This window comes from Canis lupus, chromosome 3, assembly GCF_048164855.1.
Source record: "Canis lupus baileyi chromosome 3, mCanLup2.hap1, whole genome shotgun sequence".
In the NCBI taxonomy this organism is placed as follows: domain Eukaryota; kingdom Metazoa; phylum Chordata; class Mammalia; order Carnivora; family Canidae; genus Canis; species Canis lupus.
In genome coordinates, this window is record NC_132840.1 from 6,347,249 (window position 1) to 6,371,768 (window position 24,520).

Below are 24,520 nucleotides of genomic sequence, written 5' to 3' on the forward strand. Positions count from 1 at the left end.
TGATTTAAATGATGCAGATTTATCATCAGACACCATGAAGGCCAGAAAGAAAAGGAATAGCATTTTTAAAGTACTGAGAAACAAACTGACAACCCAGAACTCTATATCCAGCGAAACTATCCTTTAGGTTTAAAGGTGAATTAAAGACATTCTTAGAAAAAAAAGAAAAAAGAAAATTGAGAGAATTCACAGCCAGCAGACCTGCTCTGAATGAAATGCTAAAATTTCAAATCTTCAGGGAGAATGGATCCCAGAGGAAAATCTGGAATGTCAGGAATAAAAGTAGCACAACAGCAATGGTAAAAATCTGGGTAAATACAATGAACAATTTTCTCTTCTCAAGTTTTTAAAAATATGTATAATAGTTAAGAGCAAAATTTCTTTTAAGATTTTATTTATTCATGAGAGACACAGAGAGAGAGAGAGAGAGAGAGAGAGAGAGGCAGAGACACAAGGCAGAGGGAAAAGCAGGCTCCCTGCAGGGAGCCTGGTACAGGACTCGATTCCAGGTCCCTGGGATCACAACCTGAGCCAAAGGCAGACGCTCAACCACTGAGCTCCCCAGCTGCCCCAAGAGCAAAATTTCTAACATTGTTTGATAGAGTTTCAATGTATGTAACAATTAAAATGAGGGAAGAGGGTAAAGAGGTAAATGAACCTATGTGATGGTGCGTACTTTACCTGAAGTAGTAAAATAGTAACTATAATTAGACTGTAAAATGCTATAAAGTAATTCTTAGAGCAAACACTTTACAAAACTACTGAAAGATATATACAGTCAAAATTCAAATCGGGATCCCTGGGTGGCGCAGTGGTTTGGCGCCTGCCTTTGGCCTGGGGCGCGATCCTGGAGACCCGGGATCAAATCCCACATCAGGCTTCCGGTGCATGGAGCCTGCTTCTCCCTCTGCCTATGTGTCTGCCTCTCTCTCTCTCTGTGACTATCATAAATAAATAAATAAATAAATAAATAAATAAATAAATTCAAGTCAATTATAATAGGACACTAGCAAATATACCAATAATCCAAAAGAAGAGAGGAAGGGGAAAACCAAGGAACAAAGCATAAAGGGAACAAACACAAAATAAATCAATCAAAACATACGATTAATAACATTAGATGTAAACAGTCTAAACATACACTAATTAAAGATGAACATTGTCATAATGGATTTAAAAAACAGGATCCAACTATATGCCATCTTTAAGAAACTCCCTTCAAATATAATAATATATGTAGGTTGGAAGGAAAATGATGGAAAAACATATGCTATCCAAACACCAATAAGAGAAAGCTGGAATGGTATATTAATAACAAAGGACACTCAGCGCATAGAAAATTACCAAGGATAAGAAGGGAGATTATATAAAAAATAAAAGCTTCAATTCACTAAAAAGGTGTAATAATCCTAAATACATATACAATGACAGAGCCTCAAAATACATGAAGCAAAAACTGACTCAGATGAGAGAAGAAATGAACAAATATAGTTGAAGACTTCAACATTCCTCTCTCCATAATTGATAGAACTGGCAGACAAAAAAATCAGCAAGAATATAGAAGAGATGATGGATCAAAGATTGAGACATAAGATGTAAAACAATAAAACTCTTTTTTTAAAGATTTTATTTATTTATTCATGAGAGAGAGAGAGAGAGAGGCAGAGGGAGAAGCAGGCTCCCATGCACCGGGAGCCCGACGTGGGACTCAATCCCAGGTCTCCAGGATCGCGCCCTGGGCTGAAGGCAGCGCTAAACCGCTGAGCCACCCGGGCTGCCCCAATAAAACTCTTAGAAGAAAGCATAGGAGGAAAGCTTCATGGCATTGGGTTTAGCAATGATTTCTGGGATATAACAACAAAAGCACAGGAAACAAAAGCAAAAAACAGATAAATTGAACTATATCAGAATGTAAAACTTCTATACATCAGAGGATACAATTAATAGAATAAAAAGACAACTTAGAGGATGGGAGAAAATATTTGCAAATTATATCTCTGATAAGGAGTTAATATCCAGAATACATAAAGTACTCCCAAAACTCAACAACGGTAACAAACAACTAGATTTAAAAATGGGCAAAGAGGGATCCCTGGGTGGCGCAGCGGTTTGGCGCCTGCCTTTGGCCCAGGGCGCGATCCTGGAGACCCGGGATCGAGTCCCACGTCGGGCTCCCGGTGCATGGAGCCTGCTTCTCCCTCTGCCTGTGTCTCTGCCTCTCTCTCTCTCTCATAATAATAAAATCATAAATAAAAAAATTTAAAAAAAATGGGCAAAGGACTTAAACAGGCATATTTCTCCAAAGATATACAACAGATGGCCTCCCAAACACATGAAAAGACGCTCAGCATCACTAATCATTAAGGAAATCAAAGCCACAATGAGATGTATCACCTCCTACCCATCAGGATGGCTACTATCAAACAAAACAAAACAAAACAAAGAAAATAATAAATGCTGGGGTACCTGGGTGGCTCAGTCAAGTGTTTGTCTTAAGCTCAAGTCATGATCCTAGTGTCCTGGGATCGAACCCCACATTGGACTCCCTGCTCACAGGGGAGCCTGCTTCTCCCTCTCCCCCCTGCTCATGCTCTCTTGCTCTCTCTCTCTCTCTCTCTCTCTCTCAACTAATTAAAAAAAAAGCTGAAAAAAATCAAAACTGCATGAAGTATGTCAACTATAATTCAACTTAAAAAAACAAACTGACATAACAGAACTAGAAATTAATAATGCAACAGAAATTAGAAAAATCTCCAAACACATGGTAATTAAACAACATATTCTTGAATAACTGATGTGTCAAAGACAAAGTCCTAGGAGAAATTAGAAAATATTTTGAACTGAATGAAAATGAAAGTACAACTTATCAAAAACTTGTGAGATGCAGCTAAACCAGTGCTCAGAGGGAAGCATGCAACACTGGATGCTCATCTTAGAAAAGAATGGAGATCTCAAATCAACAATCTCAATTTCCACCTTAAGATTCTTTTTCTCCGAGGATGGAGACCAATGTGAGGCTTGAACTCTCAACACTGAGATCTAGACCTGAGCCAAGATCAAGAATCAGATGCTCAACCAACTGCACCACCCAGGCACCCCTTAAGAAACTTTTCTTAGAGCAAAGTAATTCTAAAGTGAGTAGAGAAAGGAAATAATAAAGACCTAAAATCATTAAAATGAAAAAATAGGGAAATATCACTCAAACAGAAAATAGGTTTAGTTCATAAGCCAGATGGATCCGGAAGCGGGGGGCGGGAGGGGGAGGGATTACCAATTACCAGGAATAAAAAAGAAGCTATATCTATATATCCTCACAAACATTAAATGAACAATGCAGAAATACTACAAACAATTCAATACACATAAATTTGGCAGTGATAGGGATCAATTTCATGAAAGCCACAAACTGCCAAAACTCATCCAGGAAGTAAAAGAGAACCTAAATAGTCTAATTAATCTATCAAATAAATTGGATTAGTAGTTTAAAAACTTTCTAAAAAATAAAACTCCAGGCCCAGATGGTTTTACTGACAAATTCTACCAAATGTTAAAAAAAGTAATCCCAACTCTACAAAAATCTCTCCCCAGAAAATAGAAAAGGAATACTTCCCAACTCATTTTATAAGCCCAGCATTACCTTGATAACAACCAAAGACAGTTCAGGAAAAGACAGCTAGACCTATATTCCCCATGAACACAGATACAAAAATCCTTAGCAAAATATTAAGAAATCAAATCCAGCAATTTGTAAAAAGAATAATACATCACAATCAGTTGTGATTTAATCCAAGAATCCAAGACTGGTTCAATTTTCAAAAATCAACAGATGTAATCCATCATATTAACAGCTTAAATAACAAAAAACACATGATTATGTCAATGGCTACAGAAAAAACATTTCACAGAATTCAACATTCATTCATGATAGATGCTGCCAGCAAACTAGGAAGAGAAGGGAACTTCCTCAACCCAAAATAAGAGCATCTACCAAAAATCCATAGCTAACATACTTAGTGGTGAAAATGTACGCTTTCTCCCCAAGGAGACCAAAGCAACAATCTCTACTCTCATCACTGATATTCAACATTGTACTGGAAGTGCTAGCCAGGGCAAGAAAAATAAATAGAAGGCATACAGGCTGGAAAGAAAGAACAACTGTCCCTATTTGCAGATGGCATGATTGTCTATGCAGATGATCCCATGGGAATCTCTAAAGTTGCTCCTATAACTGAGTGAACTAGCACAGTTGCAAGATACAAGGTCAATACACAAAACCAATCATATTTCTTTTTTTTTAAGATTTTATTTATTGATTGATGAGAGAGAGAGAGGCACAGACACAGGCAGAGGGAGAAGCAGGCTCCACACAGGGAGCCCGACATGGGACTCTATCCCAGGGCCCCGCGATCACGCCCTGAGCCAAAGGCAGATGCTCAACTGCTGAGCCACCCAAGCGCCCCACTGATATTTCTATAGCCAAGCAATAAATCACCAGAAACCAAATTTAAAACAATAACAACAAAAATATATTTCAGTTACAAGGGCTGAAACGTATGAAGCACTTATGTATAAATCTAGCAAAATATGTATAAGATACACGTAGTGAAAAACACAAAACACTGAAGAAAGAAATCAAAGATGACCTGAGGGGCACCTGGGTGGCTCAGTGATAGAGCATCTGCCTTTGGCTCAGGTCATGATCTTGGGGTCCTAGGATCAAGTCCTGCACTGGGCTCCTTGAGGGGAGCCTGCTTCTCCCTCTGCCTATGGCTCTGCCTCTCTGTGTCTCTCATGAGTAAATAAGTAAAATCTTAAAAAAAAAAAAATCAAAGATGACCTGAATAAGTGGTCAGATGTACTGCATTCATGGATTGGAAGATTCAATATAGCTACAATGTCAATTCTCGACAAACTGATCTATAGGTTTAACACTAATCCCAAAATCTCAACAAGATTTTTTTAATAGAAACAGTTGATTATAAAATTTATACGAACTAAAATAGTCAAAACAATTTGGAAAAAAGACCAAGGTCCACACTACTTGATTTAAGAATTACTATAGGGGCACCTGGGTAGCTCAGTCAGTTAAGCGTCTGCCTTTGGCTCAGATCATGATCCCCAGGTCCTGGGACCAAGCCCCATATGGAGCTCCCTGCTTAGAGGGGAGTCTACTACTCTCTCTCCCTCTGCCCTTCCCCCACTTGTGCTCACTCTCTCTAATGCTCTCTGTATTTTTTGCTCTCAAATAAAATCTTCAAAAAAATTACTATAAAGCTATAATAATCAAGACAGTGTAATATTGATGAAAGGATGTACACACAGATCAATGGAACTGAGTCAAGAGCCTAGAGAGAGAAACACACAAATATGGCCAACTGAAAGAATAGCCATTTCAACAAATCATATTGGAACAGCTTCATATCCACAGGCATACATATGAACATCAACCTACATTTTTCACCTTGCATAAAAACTCAAAAGGGATTATAAAAAGGGGATTATAGATCTAAATGTAAAATATGAAACTATAATTCTTAAGAGTAAACATGGGAAAAAAAATCTTCATGACCTGAGATTCTCAGATATGACACCTGAGGAACAATCCATGAAAAAAAAAATTGACAAACTGGGGTAGCCCTGGTGGCTCAGCGGTTTGGCATGGCCTTCAGCCCAGGGTGGGATCCTGGAGACCTGGGATCGAGTCCCTGCATGGAGCCTGCTTCTCCCTCTGCCTGTGTCTCTGCCTCTCCCTCTCTCTCTCTCTCATATGAATGAATAAATAAAATCTTAAAAAAAAAATTGACGAAGAAATTCATCAAAATTAAAAATTTGTTCTGCAAAAGGCATTGTTAAGAGAATGAAAACAGAAGGAGTTAAAATATTTACAAATCACGTATCTAACAAAGGCCTTCCATCCAAAGTATATAAAGAATTTTCAGGGCAGCCCTGGGGGCTCAGCGGTTTAGCGCCGCCTTCAGCTCAGGGTGTGATCCTGGAAACCCGGGATTGAATCCCACGTCAGGCTCCCTGCATGGAGCCTGCTTCTCCCTCTGCCTGTGTCTCTGCCTTTCTCTCTCTGTGTCTCTCATGAATAAATAAATAAAATCTTTAAAAAACAAACAAAAAATAAGAATTTTCAAAGTTCAACAGAAAATAAAATGTCCAATTAAAAATGGGCAAAAGACCCGAACAGATTCTTCACCAAAAAGAATATACAGACAACAAATAAACACAAGATGTTTGACATCATTAACCATTTAGGGAAATGCACATTAAAAGCACTATGAGAGGTCACTATACATCTATTACACTGGCTTTAAAAAAAAAAAGACAATATCCAGTGCTGGCCGGGATACAGAGCAACTCATACACTGCCAGCAGAATGCAAATATAGTTACTCAGGACAACTGTGTAGCTGTTTCTTAGACAGTTAACATACAGTCACCATATGATCAGCAATTCTGATACTCCTAGGTATCAACCCCAGTGAAATAAAAATCTATGTGTGCACAAAAACTGTCTATGAATGATTATAGCAGCTCCATTCATAATCCCTAAAAACTGGCAACAACCCAAATGTCCTTCCACAGGTAAAAGAATAAAGAACCTGTGGTGACGTACCTACAATGGCAAACTGCTCAGCAAGAATAAGGAACAAACTATGAATAAAACATAGAATGAATGTGTCTCGAATGCATTGCTATGAGTGACAGTCTCGAAAGGTTGCACACTCTGTGATTCCACTTACATGGCATTCTGGAAAAAACAAAACTACACTGATGGGGAACTGATGAATGGTTGTCGAGGGTTGAGTGTGACTACAAGGAGGATGACAGTTTTGTGGGTTGGTGAAACTGTCGTGTACTAATTCTGGTAGTGGTTACATGAATGTATATATGTGTTAAAGAATTGTAGAACTGTACACTGAAAAAGTCCATTTCACTGTATTTTAATTGAAAAAACAGAACACGTGGAGACCACCAAAATCGTTGGCATGTGCCCAAACCTCCAGAGCTCAAACTTCTGTCAGTTTTCTTATGCTCTAAGAAAGAAAATGGTGTGTGCTCCCTAGTTAAAAATGTTCTTGCTGATTTAATTCAAAACCATAATGGGACAAATTCTAACTTAGCCTTTTTTTTTTTTTTAAGATTTTATTTATTTATTTACTTATGAGTGACAGAGAGAGAGAGAGAGGTGCAGAGACACAGGTAGAGGGAAAAGCGGGCTCCATGCAGGGAGCCTGACGTGGGACTTGATCCCGGGTCTCCAGGATCACACCCTGAGCTGAAGGCGGCGCTAAACTGGTGAGCCACCAGGGCTGCCCTTAGCCTTTAAATGCTGTTTTTCCAGATTTAAAATATAGAATAAAAGCCTTCGATCTTGCCATTCAGGCATTAAACAAAACAAAAATAATTTAAAGAAAGAAACAAATCCGGGCACTCAGTTAAATGTCTCCCTTCAGCACAGGTCATGATCTCAGGGTCTTGGGATCGAACCCCATGTTGGGATCCCCACTCAGCAGGGAATCTGCTTCTTCCTCTCTCAAACAAACAAACAAACAAACAAACTTAAAAAAATCCATTAAGAAAAAGGATGAAACAGACCAATTTCCAAAATGGCAACCAAATAGCAAGCCAGAGTCTACTGGATAGGGCCAACCAGAGACAGTCTAAAGCATCATGAAGCATATGCTCAGATAATAGCTGTTTTTTTGGACAGAGTGTTAAATGCTCACATGTTCAATGTTCAGAGTGTTAATATTCAGACGGAGTATTTTATGGAGTCATAAATATATCCAAAAGCAAGTTATGGAATTGCATGTGTAATACCCCATTTCTCCAAGTGTGTACAAAGGAGCAAAGTCTACAACAATCTATACAATCTCATATCTTTAAATTTATTTTGTAAAAGATTTCATTTATTTATCTGAGAGAGAGAGAGCGAGCACAAGCAGGGGAGAGGAGTGGAGAGAGAGAGAGTGGAGGAGAGGAGTGGAGGAGAAAGAGAGAAGAGGGATCCCTGGGTGGCGCAGCGGTTTAGCGCCTGCCTTTGGCCCAGGGCGCGATCCTGGAGATCGGGGATCGAATCCCACGTCAGGCTCCCGGTGCATGGAGCCTGCTTCTCCCTCTGCCTGTGTCTCTGCCTCTCTCTCTCTCACTGTGTGCCTATCATAAATAAAAATTAAAAAAAAAGGGATCCCTGGGTGGCGCAGCGGTTTGGCGCCTGCCTTTGGCCCAGGGCGCGATCCTGGACACCCAGGATCGAATCCCACGTCGGGCTCCCGGTGCATGGAGCCTGCTTCTTCCTCTGCCTGTGTCTCTGCCTCATTCTCTCTCTCTCTCTCTCTCTCTCTGTGACTATCATAATAAATAAAAAAAATTAAAAAAAAAAAAGAAAAGAAAGAGAGAAGAAAACTCTTTGCTGAGCAGGGATCCTATGCAGAGCTCGATCCCAGCATCCCCAGATCATGACCTGAGCCGAAGGCAGTCGCTTAACCGACTGAGCCACCCAGGCACCTCTGATCTTTTTTTTTCTTTTAAACAAAAGATACAAAATAAACTTATTTTCTGATTAAGTTTTTTTTTTTCCATTTTGAAAAACAACATGCAAGTTAAAAATGTGGTATTCATATCACAGATCAATTCACGTATGACTTAAGGCTGTGTGCTTCTTGACATAAAGGAACTTTGTCAGCCTCATTCAGTACCAGATCCCAAAAGACACTTTACTAGATGGGCAGCTGGAGAATGAAGAACAGAAATATAGAAGGCTTCTTGAGAGAAGTGGTCCCTTCTCTGGCGTCTCGAAATAAGGAAGAGGGGCTCAGGCCAATGGCAAAAGTGCTCAGATGAGGGCCCGTGAATGACGGTGAGCAGGAGCAATGGATCCTGACATGGAACAAAGGCAGGGGGGCAGAGCCAGGGGAGACCAGGAATTTCAGAAGAGGTACGAAGGAAAGTAGAGTTGAAGGAAGGCGTGTGACGGAGAGTAACAGTAGTTTCCTAGGACAAGGTCACTGTCGGTGCTCACACCTGCCTCAGAGACCTAACTCTTCCCTCCCTCTCCCCTCCCCGGGAGAAGTGACCCCAGACTGGCTCCTTACACACCGGTGTCATGCTCAGGACCCCAAGTGCCAAGAGGCGGCCAGGCACCCTTAGTTTGGCCTGGCTGGGAAAGCCCTACCCAAATAAAGTCAGCGGTAATCAGGCCCATCCGATGCTCTTGCTCTCTGCCATTCAACCGCAGTCAGCAAGTCAGTGGCAGAGAAAGCAGACAGACCTGGGGTGAACATTTTCAATGACCTATCAGAACTGGGGTGCCTGGCTGGCTCAGGTGCTAGAACATGCAACTCCTGATCTCAGGGTCGTGAGTTCAACTCCCATGGGGGGTGTAGAGTTCACTTAAAAATAAATAAATATGGGGATCCCTGGCTGGTTCAGCGGTTTAGCGCCTGCCTTTGGCCCAGGGCATGATCCTGGGGTCCCGGGATTGAGTCCCGCATTGGGCTCCCCGCACGGAGCCTGCTTCTCCCTCTGCCTGTGTCTCTGCCTCTCTTTCTCTGTCTCTCATGAATAAATAAATAAAATCATAAATAAATAAATAAATAAATAAATAAATAAATAAAAGAAAGACCCCATCAGAACATATTTATAATATGTCTAACCATATCTCTAGCAGAAAACCACATGACTGCAACTTTCCTAAGCATTCTTTCATGATTCTTCTGACCTCTAAGAGCTGCTTTTTGGGTATGCAATCACAGAAAATACCTAAGTGTACACGCCGCAGAGTCTGAATGTTGCCCTGGTCTTGTGCGCAGCCATTTAACAGTGAAATGTGGGTTGTTCCATGAGGGCCTCTCACTAGGGCGTTCCTGACAGCGGAAGATGGTTTCCCACTGCAAACAAGTGAGGCCGCAACGTTCTCAACACGCTCTCCCTTGCAGCCTACTCACTTTAAAACAGTATTTTCTTCAGCCAGTGTTCTCTTCTTGGAGCAACCAAGCAGAGCGTCCGCTTTTATTAAGTCAACTGCCTTCCTTCACCGTGGTTTTTGACTTCCCCTCGGGTCCTGGACCAGACTTGCTCCTGGAATTCTTTTGGGTCCTTGGCTATGGGAGACGGACCCAGGTGCCACATGCTGCCCTGCACGGTGGGGTCACGACGGCCCCTGGGCCCTGCCAAGTTTTGAGGCCCAAGTTCTGAGGCTTGGTCAGTGCTCTGAAGTCCCCGCCAGCAAAGCCCATCGGACTGTACCTGTCCACGAGCAGGCCCAGGTAGCAGAGGCTGAAGCACTCGGCAACCTCGGGTCAGAAAGACGCCAACATGAACCTAGGCAGAACTCAGTCCTCTTCCAGATGCGATTTGTTCACAGTCCGGTCTATGAAGGGAGGGCACGGGATGCCCTTGACTGGGCGGCTAGAAAGAAAAGCTGAGTCCCATATATTCAGCTCAAGTAAAATCCCCGAGATTCACGAGGCCCTGCCGCTTGGCTCCCCAGGGTTCCCTCCAAGGCCTGGCTTACCCCTCCTGCTGCAGACCCACAAGAACCCCTGTGTCTGCTCCTGGCAACTGAGAGCTAACCAACACTGCAGGGCTGGGTGCAGCCTTGGGAGAGCCCACCCGGCCAGTCACACAGGCAGCTCGGTGCACACATCTCGACGGGAACTCCTAGACGGAGGCTGTATCAGGTTATCTGTACCAACCCCTACTACCCATCACACATCATCAATTGCTTGACAGATGCTCTGAGCGGGGCTGAAAATTTTTAATTTCAATGACATGGGAGCTCTTGTCAAAATGAGTCAGCAAATTACCTTTTTATCTGTCTTCATTCATTCAGTCATGTAGTACTGAATACATCATCATCTGCATACCTCACAGAGGACCACACAAGATGCTGGGAGGCTCTGCACACACATGTGCTTATTAATTCAAAATAAATCCATTTAAAACACTGTATCTGGAAAATTGAAGTTAAAGTTTACATTTTTTCGCTTTATTTGGTCTTATTTAAAAATACACGTTCCCATCTAGCTTAATATCACAGCTAAGCCATGTTGCAAATATGTTTCCCAATTAAATAACCAAGACATACACTGCTGCATATAGTACTTTTGTGCCAGTTGGAAACAGATCTAGTCTGGGTGTGGGCTTGGCCTGGTAAGAGGATAGCAAATTAAAAATGGCATGCGCACACACACACCCAGGGCTGATCAATTGGAAAGAGGCAATCTTCCTCCCAAGGGGGGCACTGCCCAGGGCCAGGGCATGTGTCTTGGCAAGCACAGCATGCAGGCTGGATCTCAGCCCCGCTAAGCTTCTCAGTTAGATCGACTGTGCAGGACACAACCTGCCCAAATGTACAAAGTAGCTCTGGACAATGGAGATTTACAGCAGGACGATGAAGACTTTCTTTGTTGCTCCAGGACAATAATATTGCTGAACCAATCTGGCTAAATCCCATATATGGCTGGTCTTAATAATCTGTAGGTTAAGTATTAAGAAGTTAACTGTTGCAGTCAGGGTCATGATCTCATGGGTCGTGGGACAAGTCCTGCGTCTAGCTCTGTGCTCAGAGCGGAGTCTGCTTGGAACAAACTCTAATAAACAAATATATCTTTAAAAAGAAAAGAAGTTGGGATCCCTGGGTGGCGCAGCGGTTTGACGCCTGCCTTTGGCCCAGGGCGCGATCCTGGAGACCCGGGATCGAATCCCACATCAGGTTCCCGGTGTGTGGAGCCTGCATCTCCCTCTGCCTATGTCTCTGTGCCTCTCTCTCTGTGACTATCATAAATAAATAAAAATTAAAAAAAAAAAAAAAAAAAAGAAAAGAAGTTTACTGTTGCAAACAGGTACAATTTATTTTAAAAATTTTACCTTTGGGGGATCCCTGGGTGGCGCAGCGGTTTGGCGCCTGCCTTTGGCCCAGGGCACGATCCTGGAGACCCGGGATCGAATCCCATATCAGGCTCCCGGTGCATGGAGCCTGCTTCTCCCTCTGCCTGTGTGTGTCTCTGTCTCTCTCTCTCTCTCTGGGACTATCATAAGTAAATAAATAAAAATTAAAAAAATAAAAAATAAAAAAAATAAAAATAAAAATTTTAACTTTGTTTTCATTTATATTGATCTGGGCTGAGACACAGTGACAGATTTTACAGTCCATCAAAAAAAAAAAAAAAAAATGGGGATCCCTGGGTGGCTCAACGGTTTAGCGCCTGCCTTTGGCCCGGGGTGTGATCCTAGAGTCCCGGGATCGAGTCTCCACGTCGGGCTCCCGGCATGGAGCCTGCTTCTCCCTCTGCCTGTGTCTCTGCTTCTCTCTCTGTCTCTCATGAATAAATAAATAAAATCTTAAAAAAAAAAAAAAAAAAAAAGTGCTGCAGTCCTCCTACAGAATTCTGTAGAACTAGAAACAGAGAAGGGGCTCCACAAAGCACTGACCCCACTGGGCACCCCCAGACTTACCTCAATCTGGTAATTTGTCATTTTTTGTGGGTTTCACTCATCTAGTTAGCTTGGTAGCCCCTGGGGCCCCCAAAGTCCCACCCCAACAGCTGAGGCTTTTCCAAACCATCTAGTAAAGGTGAGGCAGGCATATGCAGTGTCTCCTCAACTATCTCACCAAAACCACCTTGAGCACCACAAGACCAGTAACACCCTCATTACCCCTCCAACACCATCACACATTTCAGGACTGTGCAAAAGAGCCATGCGTATGTGTTCTGTTCCTCTGTGACAAATGGGGGGTCTTTTTTCCCAGTTTTCAGCTCCAAAACCATACTCCAAAAGAAGACAGACCAACTTGCTAGCAGATTTTCCTAATCTCAGTTTATTATCAGAGAATTTAAGGGATCAAAAGGCAATTTTATTTCTACCAACATTTGGGTTTTGTTATAATTCAAACTTTAGAGCCACCAAATCAACTGCATGTCCTAGGACGTTCACTTAGGCAGTTTGCCTGGGCTAGTTAGGTAACCTCCACCTTATTGTTTTTTTTAAGATTTTATTTATTCATGACACACACACACACACACACACACACACACAGAGAGAGAGAGAGAGAGAGAGGCAGAGAAAGAAGCAGGCTTCACGCAGGGAGCCCAATGTGGGACTTGATCCCGGGACTCCAGGATCACGCCCTGGGCCAAAGGCAGGTGCTCAACAGCTGAACCCCCCAGGCATCCCAATAACGTCCACTTTAAACAGGACATGGCAGGCAAAGACCTGATTTGTCCTATATGGTCTTTACTGAACTACTGGCCTAAAAGTGCCCGAGAGTATTTACTACTCATCCTCTCCCCCCCCATAATCACAGAAAGGGTAAGAAAGATCATCGGAATTCAAAGAGCTGTTACACAACGGGTTTTCACAGAGGGGAAGCAGCTAAGTCAGGAGGAAAGAATGTCAGCCTGAGGCTCAAGTCCCAGGGCCACCAATAAACTGGGTAGCCACAGGTAAGCCACAACTTCTCTAGGAGTCAGATTCATCACCCATAAAACAGAAGAGGGGCAGACACGAATGGCTTCAGGTTTCCTTCTAGCATAAAATTCTGCTTTTTCTGAATCTTAAGGTGTTTTGAGCCATCTTGAACCTCTATTACTGATTTATATATCATGCTCTCACCTATCTATGGATTTAAGTGTATCTATCTCTCTCCACCAATTCATATGCTAATGATGGTATCTAGAGAGGATGCCTTTGGGAGGTAATTAGGGTTGATGAAGTCATAAGGATGGAGCCCTCATGATGAGATTTAGTGTCCTTTTAAGAAGAGAAAGAAAGATCTCTCTGTGCATGCATGCACAAAGAGGCCAGGTGAGCACACGCAAGATGGCTGTCAACTACAAGCCAAGAGAAAAGACCTCAGAATGAACCATATTGTAGGTACCCTGACCTTAGTTAGCCCAGCCTCCAGAACTGTGAGCAATAAAACTGAAGACATACCCTCAACATGAATTAGTTGTTTTTCATTTCTTCCTGGATCTGGGGTTGGTTCCAAATTCACTAATACATCAAATTGAACTTGGATAAATTGTAAGTGCTTACCAAGCAACCAACTGAGTCTTTTGGCTTGCAGGTGTTTATAGACTTATTACAATAAACTGTAAGTATACCCAAATCTGTTCAGAAATTCAGAGTGTCTGGCTAGGTCAGTCAGAGGAACTTGAGACTTGATTTCTGGGTTGTGAGTTTGAGACCCACATTGGGCACAGAGATTACTTAAATAAATAAAACTTAGGGCACCTGGGTGGCTCAGTCAGTTGGGCATCTGCCTTTGGCTCAGGTTGTGATCTCAGGATCCTGGGATTGAGTCCCATATCGGGCTCCCTGCTCAGCAGAGAATCTTCTCTCTCTCATCTTCTCACCTGCTCATGATCTCTCTTAAGAAAGAACATTTTCTAAACTAAATAAATAAATGAAACTTTAAAAAATAAATTTTAAATAAATTTTTAAAAGGAATGCCAGAGGGGCATCTGGGTGGCATAGTTGGTTAAGCATTCAACACTCGGTTTCAGCTCAAGTTGTGATCTCAGGGTCATGAGATTAGGCCCCACATTGGGCTCCGTGCTCAGCTCATGGGAGTCTGCTTGAGATTTTCCCTCTCCCTCTGCTCCTTCCACTCATTCTCTCTCTCTCTCTCTCTCTCTCAAATAAATAAATATTTTTAAAAAGGAAAGCAAGCAAGCAAGCAGAAAGTCCGGAGAATGAGGGACACACATAGAATGAGCTGGTATTTCATCCCAGGGCATCACAGGATATCACAGGACACCAATCAGAACAAAGAAAACCCAGTGGGCACGGCAGGGCCAGGAGGAAGGGTAGGGGAAAGGAGATAGGGAAAAGGATATAGGACCCTCCCTTACCCCAGCCCACTCACTGCTAGGTTATCTTCTGGCTGGGCAAAGGGCTAGAGTGCCTTTGCAGTATCAATGCATTACTGGGGAGAACGAGGAGCTTCCAGCCAGGATGAGGTGGCTGACCGAGGTAAAGAGAACCTGAAATGCAAGAGTGACTCAACTAAAACCTAGCTAGATGAGTGAGGACCTGTGGGTGCGAAGGAGAACAGCTAGCATTCGCTGGGTGCTTCTCTCAGCCAGGTTCCACACTAGGCACTTTCCATTCAACCTCACACCAACACTGTGGTGGCAGGTAATCCTCTTACCTGTACTGCTTGCTGCTCTGGCCTGACTCAGGCCTCTAAAGACCAGGCTGAGGACTAACGGGCATGGCCCTAAGTGTAGGTGATCAAGATCTATTTCTCTGAATGAAAGTGACCAGAGAAAAACAAAAAAACAACAAAGAAATCCAGAGTGCAGTACAGAAAGCCGTAAGGGATGCTCTTCCAGAGACACCACAGTGCAGCTGGAGGAGGGGAGGACATGGAGAGAAAGGGAAAGGGCCTAACATGCATGGGCTGGATTCTTAGGGACCAAAAGGGGTTAGTGAGTATTTTCAATGCAAGAATGGGCCTTGTTAGAATATAACTTTCCAAGTTATACGATTCTATGGGATTTGTGCCTTTTATGGCCTTTGATATATTCTGCAACTCTATTAAGTTGTACAAAACTGATACACGGTGCAAATGATTCTTGTCTTTAGACAGGCAAATTGGTGGAGAGACAAGTGATCCAGTGATCCCCCTCAAAGCCAAAGTACCTGTTTTGTTTTGTTTTTTAAGATTTTATTTATTTATTCATGAGAGAGAGAGAGAGAGAGAGAGAGAGAGGCAGAGACACAGGCTGAGGGAGAAGCAGGCTGCATGCAGGGAGCCCGACGTGGGACTTGATCCTGGGTCTCCAGGATCATGCCCTGGGCTGAAGGTGGTGCTAAACCGCTGAGCCACCTGGGCTGCCCCATTCTTTTATATTTGTATGTCCAGAGGTTAACAATTGTTTTAACCCCAAATACTTTGACATGATAGCTCAAGCAAACAGGAGGATAATCAAGCCTTGATTTTTACCTGTCCACCCTTCCTCCACCAGCAAACAGCCTCCAGCTTCCTCACGACTTTTACTGGTTCTGATCTCAGAAATTCCTAAATTTCAGTGGTAATTCAAGGAAATAAAAGAGAGGGCCTAAGAGGCTCCCTTTTATAATGACACCAACACCTCTCCAGACTCTGACAGAGGTGATCCATTCACTGTGGAAGAATCGGGAACCAAAGGGCCTGTCCAGGCTGTCACACCTACCAGGAGCAGCACTAGCAGAAGAAGGGAAATAGAAATGGACTAAGTCCCTACAGGATGGGAAAGATGAATGATGTTGGAACAGGCCTTAAAACCTGCCTAATGGTTACAGAAATACACACACACACACACACACACACACACACACACACACGAGGGGGTTCCAGGTATGGTCTCTGAAGGTTGGCTGCATAGCCAACCCATAGCCATGAGGACTGTGAGCAAGTCCGTGATATCACAAAGCCTGTTCTCTCATCTGTAAAGCATCTGCTTCATAGGACTGCTGTGGAGGTTAAATGAGAGAACACATGTAAAACACTGAGCAGTCTGGCACATGGTAAATGCGCAATAAATGTTAGCTTAGATAGTTTTCTGACTGAGAATGAACTGAATATAATGTAAAATAAAAACAAGGACTATAATAAAACATAATTGCCACCTATAAATCCCATTTCTCCCATTCTTTCCACTCCCATTGCCAAGAGGCCAACTGGGTCTTCATTTTTCACCTGAATTACTCAATATCTCCTATCACCCAGCTGGTCTCATCTCATCCTTCTCAAAGCCATTCCTCACCCCCTTTAACCTAGAGACAGCAAGGAGAAATATGAGAACCACACAAGTGTTTTTATTTTCTAACAGCCAGATTTTTTAAAAGTCAAAAGAAACAGGTAGAATTTTTATAGTATACTCAATTATACCCAAAGTATTATTTTGACATGTAATTAATATAAAAAAATTGAGATAAAAAAATTTTTTATTTATTCATTTGAGAGAGAGAGCAAGAGAGCTCAAGCAGAGGGAGAAGGAGAAGCAGGCTCCCCACGGAGCAGGGAGCCTAACATGGGGCTCGATCCCAGGACCCCAGGATCACGACCTGAGTCGAAGGCAGACGCCTAACCACCTGAGCCACCCAGGCGTCCCCAAAATTGAGATATTTTATATTCTTTCTTTTCCTGTTACAGCTTCCAAATCTAGCATGTATTTTACACTTACGCACATCTCAATTCATACTATCCACATTTCAAGTAGCCTCAGGTCCAACCGCTCCTCATCTCTTTCAGAAAATTCAAATTCATTGCTCTAACAAATCAGGCCCATTCCAACCTGGGTCCTCATCCCCTTGCATACCTGTGCCAGGGCTTACCCCTCCTCCTCACCCTCCCTCTTTTGCTGGGATTGCCTCCCAACTCCCAGCACCAGGACCACAGGACACACCACACCTTACGCTGGCCACTGGCTGGCTATTCAACACTCAACTTGTGAAGTGCCCGTTCCCACAAGGGCTCCCTTGCCAAGCTGTCCCAAGCCTCTAGGAGAGAGTCCTTGGCTCTGGTGGCAAGAACAGTTTGTGTGCTTTTCCACTCCATACCAAGCCTCACTCCTAAGCAGGCTGTGAGCCCATCGGAGGCAAGGATTTTAGTCCTGTTTATGCATAACAGTCCCTGACCCAGCTGAGGATTTCTTTTTTTTTTTTTTTTTTAATTTTTATTTATTTATGATAGTCACAGAGAGAGAGAGAGAGGCGCAGAGACACAGGCAGAGGGAGAAGCAGGCTCCATGCACCGGGAGCCCGACGTGGGATTCGATCCCGGGTCTCCAGGATCGCGCCCTGGGCCAAAGGCAGGTGCCAAACCGCTGCGCCACCCAGGGATCCCTGAGGATTTCAAATATACATAAAGCACACATTTTTTTTTAAGGGGAGAATATGTTAGGACTTTCACCATTTAGCTACTGCTCTTGATCTAACTCTACAGTCATTCAGCCAACTCTGTAAGCATACACATGTACCAGGTTTGGACCACAAATGGTTTAGACAAAGTAGGCAAGCTGAAGAAGCAACTACCGCTGGGACAGCCATTGTTCCTGGGGCTTGCATTGTTGGTTTTTTTTTTTTTTTCATTGGCACAAAAATCTTTTAGACTTAAACTGTTTTTCATAGCTGTGCTGGAATAAACGGGAAACCACAAAAATGAAGGCTTCCACTGCGCCAGTCATCAAATTGTAGTGGTAAGAAAGAAGCCATCCAAAACTATCCACATCTGATTGAACTCTAAACATTTTAAGTGTTTATTAACCCATATAATTCCCAAATTTAACCAATCATTTGAAATGCTCAAAGACAAAAATTCTGGGTTTCAGTATTTCCTATGGCCCCCTCCAGCCTCCAGAAGATCCAGGCCTCCCTGCCCAGGGCCCCATGGAACTGCTGTTCTTTTATTTTAATCAGAGAGCTTCACGAAGACAACCACTAGGACCCTCAGCTTCAATCCTAGTTACAACTTTTTCTTTATACATGTTAAGTGTCTACTCTGAGGGCTCTCAAAAGATGCTGACTTGGAGGATCCTGAGCGATCCTCCCTCTCTCAACGTGTTTATCAGAAAGTAGACAACTAAAAAAAAAAAAAAAAAAAAAAAAAAGAAAGTAGACAACTTCGATAATAATCGGAGAACCCCTGGTTTTCATCTTACAATTTCCTAAGCTAAAAGCTTGGCAAGGTCTCTTATGGTTTCCCCTCCTTTTACAAAAATCTGCCTTCTAAGCAAAAGCTTCTGTTTCCTAGTAGCAGTAGATACCCTTTTAAAACTCACGGTTTAAAAAAAGAAAAAAGAATTACAGTGGCATTTTGTTTCCATACTTTTCTCCCCAATATTTTCCACTCAGAACCAAGTCCAGAAGCTTATTTATGAATACACAAATATAGGTTATTTTTCCTTTGTAGAGTCTATGTTTTCAAATAGTTCGACCTTATAAGCTACATTAAGTAATACTCCCTTATTTTCCTCTTTTTTATTAAATGGGTATGCATATGCAACGGGCTGCTCAGTGCCTTGCTATGTGCCAGGTACCTTTTTTTTTTTTTTAAGATTTTATTTATTGGTGGGATCCCTGGGTGGCGCAGCAGTTTGGAGAGGGCCTTTGGCCCAGGACACGATCCTGGAGACCCGGGATCGAATCCCACGTGGGGCTCCCCATGCATGGAGCCTGCTTCCCCCTCTGCCTATGTCTCTGCCTCTCTCTCTCTCTCTCTGTGACTATCATAAATAAATAAAAATTTAAAAAAAAAAAAGATTTTATTTATTGGGATCCCTGGATGGCTCAGCGGTTTAGTGCCTGCCCTTCGGCCCAGGGCATGGTCCTGGAGTCCCAAGATCGAGTCCCACATCAGGCTCCCTGCATGACACAGGACTTGATCCCAGGACCCTGGATTACAACCTGAGCCGAAGGAAGATGCTCAACCACTGAGCCACCCAGGCATCCCACAGGCACTGATTCAGACCTTGGGGATATAGCAGGAAACAACACAAACACTGCTACTGTCATAGAGTTGAAGTTCTAGTTGGATGGTAAAAGCTACAAATCAAAAATGAGCAGGGAAAGGGGATAACAAGTGGTCAGGGAAGGTCTCTTTTGAGCAGAACAGAAGAGCAACAGTGCTGAAGAACAGAGCTAAGTGACATTTTTTTGGCAGAGAGCAGAGGATGGCAAGAATAAGTCTCAAATGCAAAGACTCTGAGGCAGGAGTGTGTTATTCAAAATGTCAATCAAAGCTTCTGATCAACATGAAATAATCAGGACCATAAAACCAATCCAAAAATAAATTGGCCTGATTACTATTTAATGCAGTTATATGAGTCTTTTGGAAATATAATTAGCACCTAGCCCCATAGTCTCTCAATCTCCCATTTCTACGTTAATAAACTCTAGGGCTCCCGGGAGACCCCACTCTGAAAACAGGTGACAGACAAACACCAATATTTCACGTGTGGACACAAGACCGCGCATGAGAGATGCTGAGATGAACACTGGACCCCCCTTGAGTGAGAATTTTTCACACAAAAATCTTCCCCATCAAGAAGATAAATTGCATAAAAATAAAGCAAAGTTTCCCAAAGGAGGTATTGCTTTCTCGATTCTGTACCCTTCCCCTCGTCTGCCCCTTCTTCAGCCAGCTGCAGGCCTGCTCCCAGCCCTGGACCACTTTGAACGGAGCCTTTGAAAGTTTAAATTGGCTTTCAGCCACCACACAAGATGCTGAGGCCATCCCCTTGTCTGGGGGTGCCTTGTTCTTTCATTCTCTACCTCTCCCGGTCTATCCTTCTTCCTCCTGGGCCTTCTGAAGTCCCACCTCGCCAATGAATCCAAATCCCAGCTCATCTCGCCCGGCTTTTTACTTCTCTCACACAAACACACAGCCTGTCCCCCGGGATAATCTCATTTTCCAAACAAAAAGATCAGGACCCGTTGTTTAAGTACATGGGTACTTATAGGAATCACTCTAATTCCAATGCTTGGAATAGCTCATAATTTCAAGCAATCTCAGGGTGCCTGGGTGGCTCAGTTGGTTAAGTGTATGCCTTCAGCTCAGGTCCTGATCTCAGGATCCTGAGATCGAGTCCTGCATCAGGGCTCTCTGCTCGGCGGGGAGCCTGCTTTTCCCTCTCCCTCTGCCTGCTGTTCCCCCTCCTTGTGCTCTCTCTGCCAAATAAATAAATAAAATCTTTTTTTAAAAAGTAATATCAATTTTTTTAAACTTAAGATGTACTTCTAGGGCAGCCTGGGTGGCTCAGCGGTTTAGCACTGCCTTCAGCCCAGGGTGTGGTCCTGGAGACCTGGGATCGAGTCCCACGTCAGGCTCCCCGCATGGAGCCTGCTTCTCCCTCTGCCTGTGTCTCTGCCTCTCTCTCTCTCTCATGAATAAATAAATTAAAAATCTTAAAAAAAAAAATAAAAAGATGTACTTCTATATCATCTGATGGGACAGCACAGGACATTGAGACCATCTGGAAAAATTCAGGATCTGTGATCACAGTCACAGGCCTTTCACTACAGCTCTATTCTCTAACAAACAACTCAATTTTCCATAGAAATCGGACATTATCCTACAAAAGGATTTGAAGCTACTTCCAGCAACGAGGATACAGAGTCAGTGACAGCTGAGGGGCCGAAGGCCAGAATGCTGGCATTTCCAGGTTATTTCAAGAGCGTATGGAGCTAGCAGGACCACCGTGCAAAACAATCAGCCTTGGCTGCCACACAGACCTCAGCCCTTTGTGCGGTAGACTACACATGGGCCATAGCTCAGGTACTTCCAGAACTCCCTCCAGGCTGGAAAGATGCCTCTCCTGGGTGCCCAAGTCAGCATCCATTTTACCAGGAGGGAGAGCATCACATATTGGGCAGGGCATATCCACTCCCATCTTACCTCCTCTTAAACATCCTCTGAAGTGCCATAACCTGGGAAAGGCTCAGACAGCTTTCCAAATATGAAAAAAAGGTCCTCCTCAGGGCCATCAAGGAAGAATTGATTTTACCCTGTAACTCTGCAGGATCCAGAAGGTCTTACTGAGCTCACTGTTCCCCAATGGTTGGGGGTCAGCATGCTGGAGAACTCAGACCTTCAGGCATATTGTAGAGAAAGGCTGACCAAGAACATAGTTTTTTTAATCTTCAGAAATTTAATGATACTGCCCTTTTTTCTTTTTTCCAAGGAGATCTGTTTGTTTTTTCTTTTTTTAGGAGATCTGTTTTATTTCTTAGTATGACTTTCCTGCCACAAGTAAGCATCATTCTACTTTTAAAATCATGCTTCCAATACTTGCCACTTCCTGGTTTCCTGGGCAAAGATTAACTAATATTATCTCAGTTGTGACAAGCTTTTTTTTTTCTTTTTTGCATATTTTTTATTGGAGTTCGATTTGCCAACTTATAGCATAACACCCAGTGCTCAACCCATCAAGTGCCTCCCTCCGTGCCCATCCCATCCCGCTGCCCACCTCCCTTTCCACTACCCCTGGTTTGTTTACCAGAGTTAGGGGTCTGCCCTTTGATCCAGTAAAAGCATTCCTTAAAATGAGACAAAAAATAGTAACAAATCAAAAGAAGGGTGCAGGACATTTACTGAGCATTCTTCTTCACAGCCAAAAATTGGAAGCCATGATCCTATTGAGCCTTTGGAAGAGAGAAACTCCAAAGATTTTTTCATTTGATCTGTCATACTGAGATTTCTTTTTTCCTCATTCCTTCCATGTATAATTTTTTTAAAGGGAGATATAACTGACATATAACAATTTATCAGTTTCAGGTGTACAACACAATGATTTGATATTTGTTTATATTGGGAAATGATCACCACAATAACTCTAGTTAATATGTGTCACCATCGTGGCTCTGTTGGTTAAGTATCTGCCTTTGGCTCAGGTCATGATCTCAGAGTCCTGGGTTGATACCTTCATCAGGCTCTCCCTCTCCCTCTGCCCCTCCCTACCGTTTGTGCGCGCTTACGCACTCTCTCTCTCTCTCTCTCACTTGCTCTCTCAAATAAATAAAATCTTTTTTTAAAAAAAGTGTCATCATCCATAGCTGTAAAATTTTTTTCTCGTGATGAAAACTTTTAAGATCTACTCCCTTCCACCTTTCAAATAAGCAATACAGGATTATTAACAATAACCACCATGCTATAGCACATTACAACCCCATATAATGTTTTTACTAATAAACTAATAAATGCGTCTCAAATGAAAGAAATTTTTCCTTTAGCAAATAAATAAATTAAGTGCCTGCTATCATGCAGAATGCTTGTGTTTTTCTAACAGGAAAAGCTATTGAAAAAATGTTTAAGCTTTAAGTTTTTTCAAGAGTTCTTTGTTATCTAAATCATTCTCCCCAAGGGCCTCCAAATTATAAGGTAAGTAAAAGTAAATTAAAGGTTATGGTCAGTATATTAGCATTCAGGTTAAGGTATGTTAAGGTAGAGCTAATAACAGCTAACGTTTTAATAATTTTTGAATAGAAGATATTTGCATGTGGCATACAATTCAAAAGTATGAAAATTCATATAGTAAAACTAAGTCTCCCTTCTACCCTGGCCCATCAGTTTTCCCAACTTGTGTCATTTCAGACATTATATATTCTATAGTGCCAACATGTTTGTGACACTTTGTATGTGAGACACTTTGCTCAGGATTTTGTATGCTAGGCTCATCAGTGCAGGTAGTACTATCAGTCCCAATTTATATGTGAAGAGACCTGCTCGTGGCATGAAGTGAACAACTGGCCAAATGTCTTCTCATACCATCAGAACCTGTCCCCATCTTCCCACTCCCCAACACACACACATACACCCTTAAACAAAGGTCACCATTGCTTTGCCTGGCTGATTTGACTTTCCATATAAACTTTAAAATCAGGGGCACTTGGCTGGCTCAGTCGGTAAAGCACGGTACTTTTGATTTTGAGGCTATGGGTTTGAGCCCCCACAGTGGGTATAGACATTACTTAAAAAAATAAAATCCTTGGGGAATCCCTGGGTGGCTCAGCAGTTTAGCGCCTGCCTTTGGCCCAGGGCATGATCCTGAGGTCCCCAGATAGAGTCCTGCATCAGGCTCCCTGCGTGGAGCCTGCTTCTCTCTCTGCCTATGTCTCTGCCTCTCTCTCTCTCTCTCTCTCTCTCTCTCTCATGAATAAATAAATAAAATCTTATAAATTTTTTGTTGTTTTTTTTATCTTATAAATTAATAAATAGATAAATAAAATCCTTTAAAAAAAAACACAACAATAACAACTTAGGAATCAGTTTGTCTCTACCTAAACAAATCTTGCAGGGATTTGGGGATTGTGTTAAACCGACAGACCGCTTTGTGGAGAATACAAATACTGCGCCTTCTAAACCATGAACATAGTATATCTGTCCACTTATTTAAGTTGTCTTTTAATTTCTTTCTTCAATGTTTTGCAATTTTCAGTGTGCAGATTCTGTACATATTTCATTAAATGTATACCTAAGTATTGTATTCCTTTCAGAGCTATTGTAACTGTCAGGGGGTTTTGTTTGTTTTTTCCTGTTTCTGGCAACTTATTGCTTTTATTGCAGGGATACAGAAATACTGATTTTTGTGTGTTAACCTTGTATTTTACAACTGTGTTAACTCACTTCTTAGTTTTAGGAGCTTTTTCTATAGATTCCCATTGGATTGTCTGCACAGACAATCATGCCATCTGCAAATAGGGACAGTTGTTCTTTCTTTCCAGTCTGTATGCCTTCCACTTATTTTCCCTGCAATGGCTAGCACTTCTAGTATAATGTTGAATATCAGTGGCAAGAGCAGAGATCACTGCTTTGTTCCCCATCTTAGGGGGAAAGCTTTCATTTTCACCACCAAGTATGTTAGCTATAGATTTTTTGGTAGATGACCTTTTTTTGGGTTAAGAAAGTTCCCTTCTCTTCCTAGTTTGTTGGCAGCATTTAGCATGAATGAAAGTCGAGTTCTGTGAAGCATTTTTTCTCCAGCCATTGACATAATTATGTGTATTTTGCTATTTAAGCTGCA

General features: G+C 42.5%; 1 protein-coding gene across 2 annotated transcripts in view; it reads right to left on the reverse strand.

The window, feature by feature from the left end:
- CMTM4 (CKLF like MARVEL transmembrane domain containing 4) overlaps positions 1–24,520 on the reverse strand; it is a 72,096-nt gene that overhangs the window by 41,786 nt on the left and 5,790 nt on the right. The window lies entirely within an intron of this gene.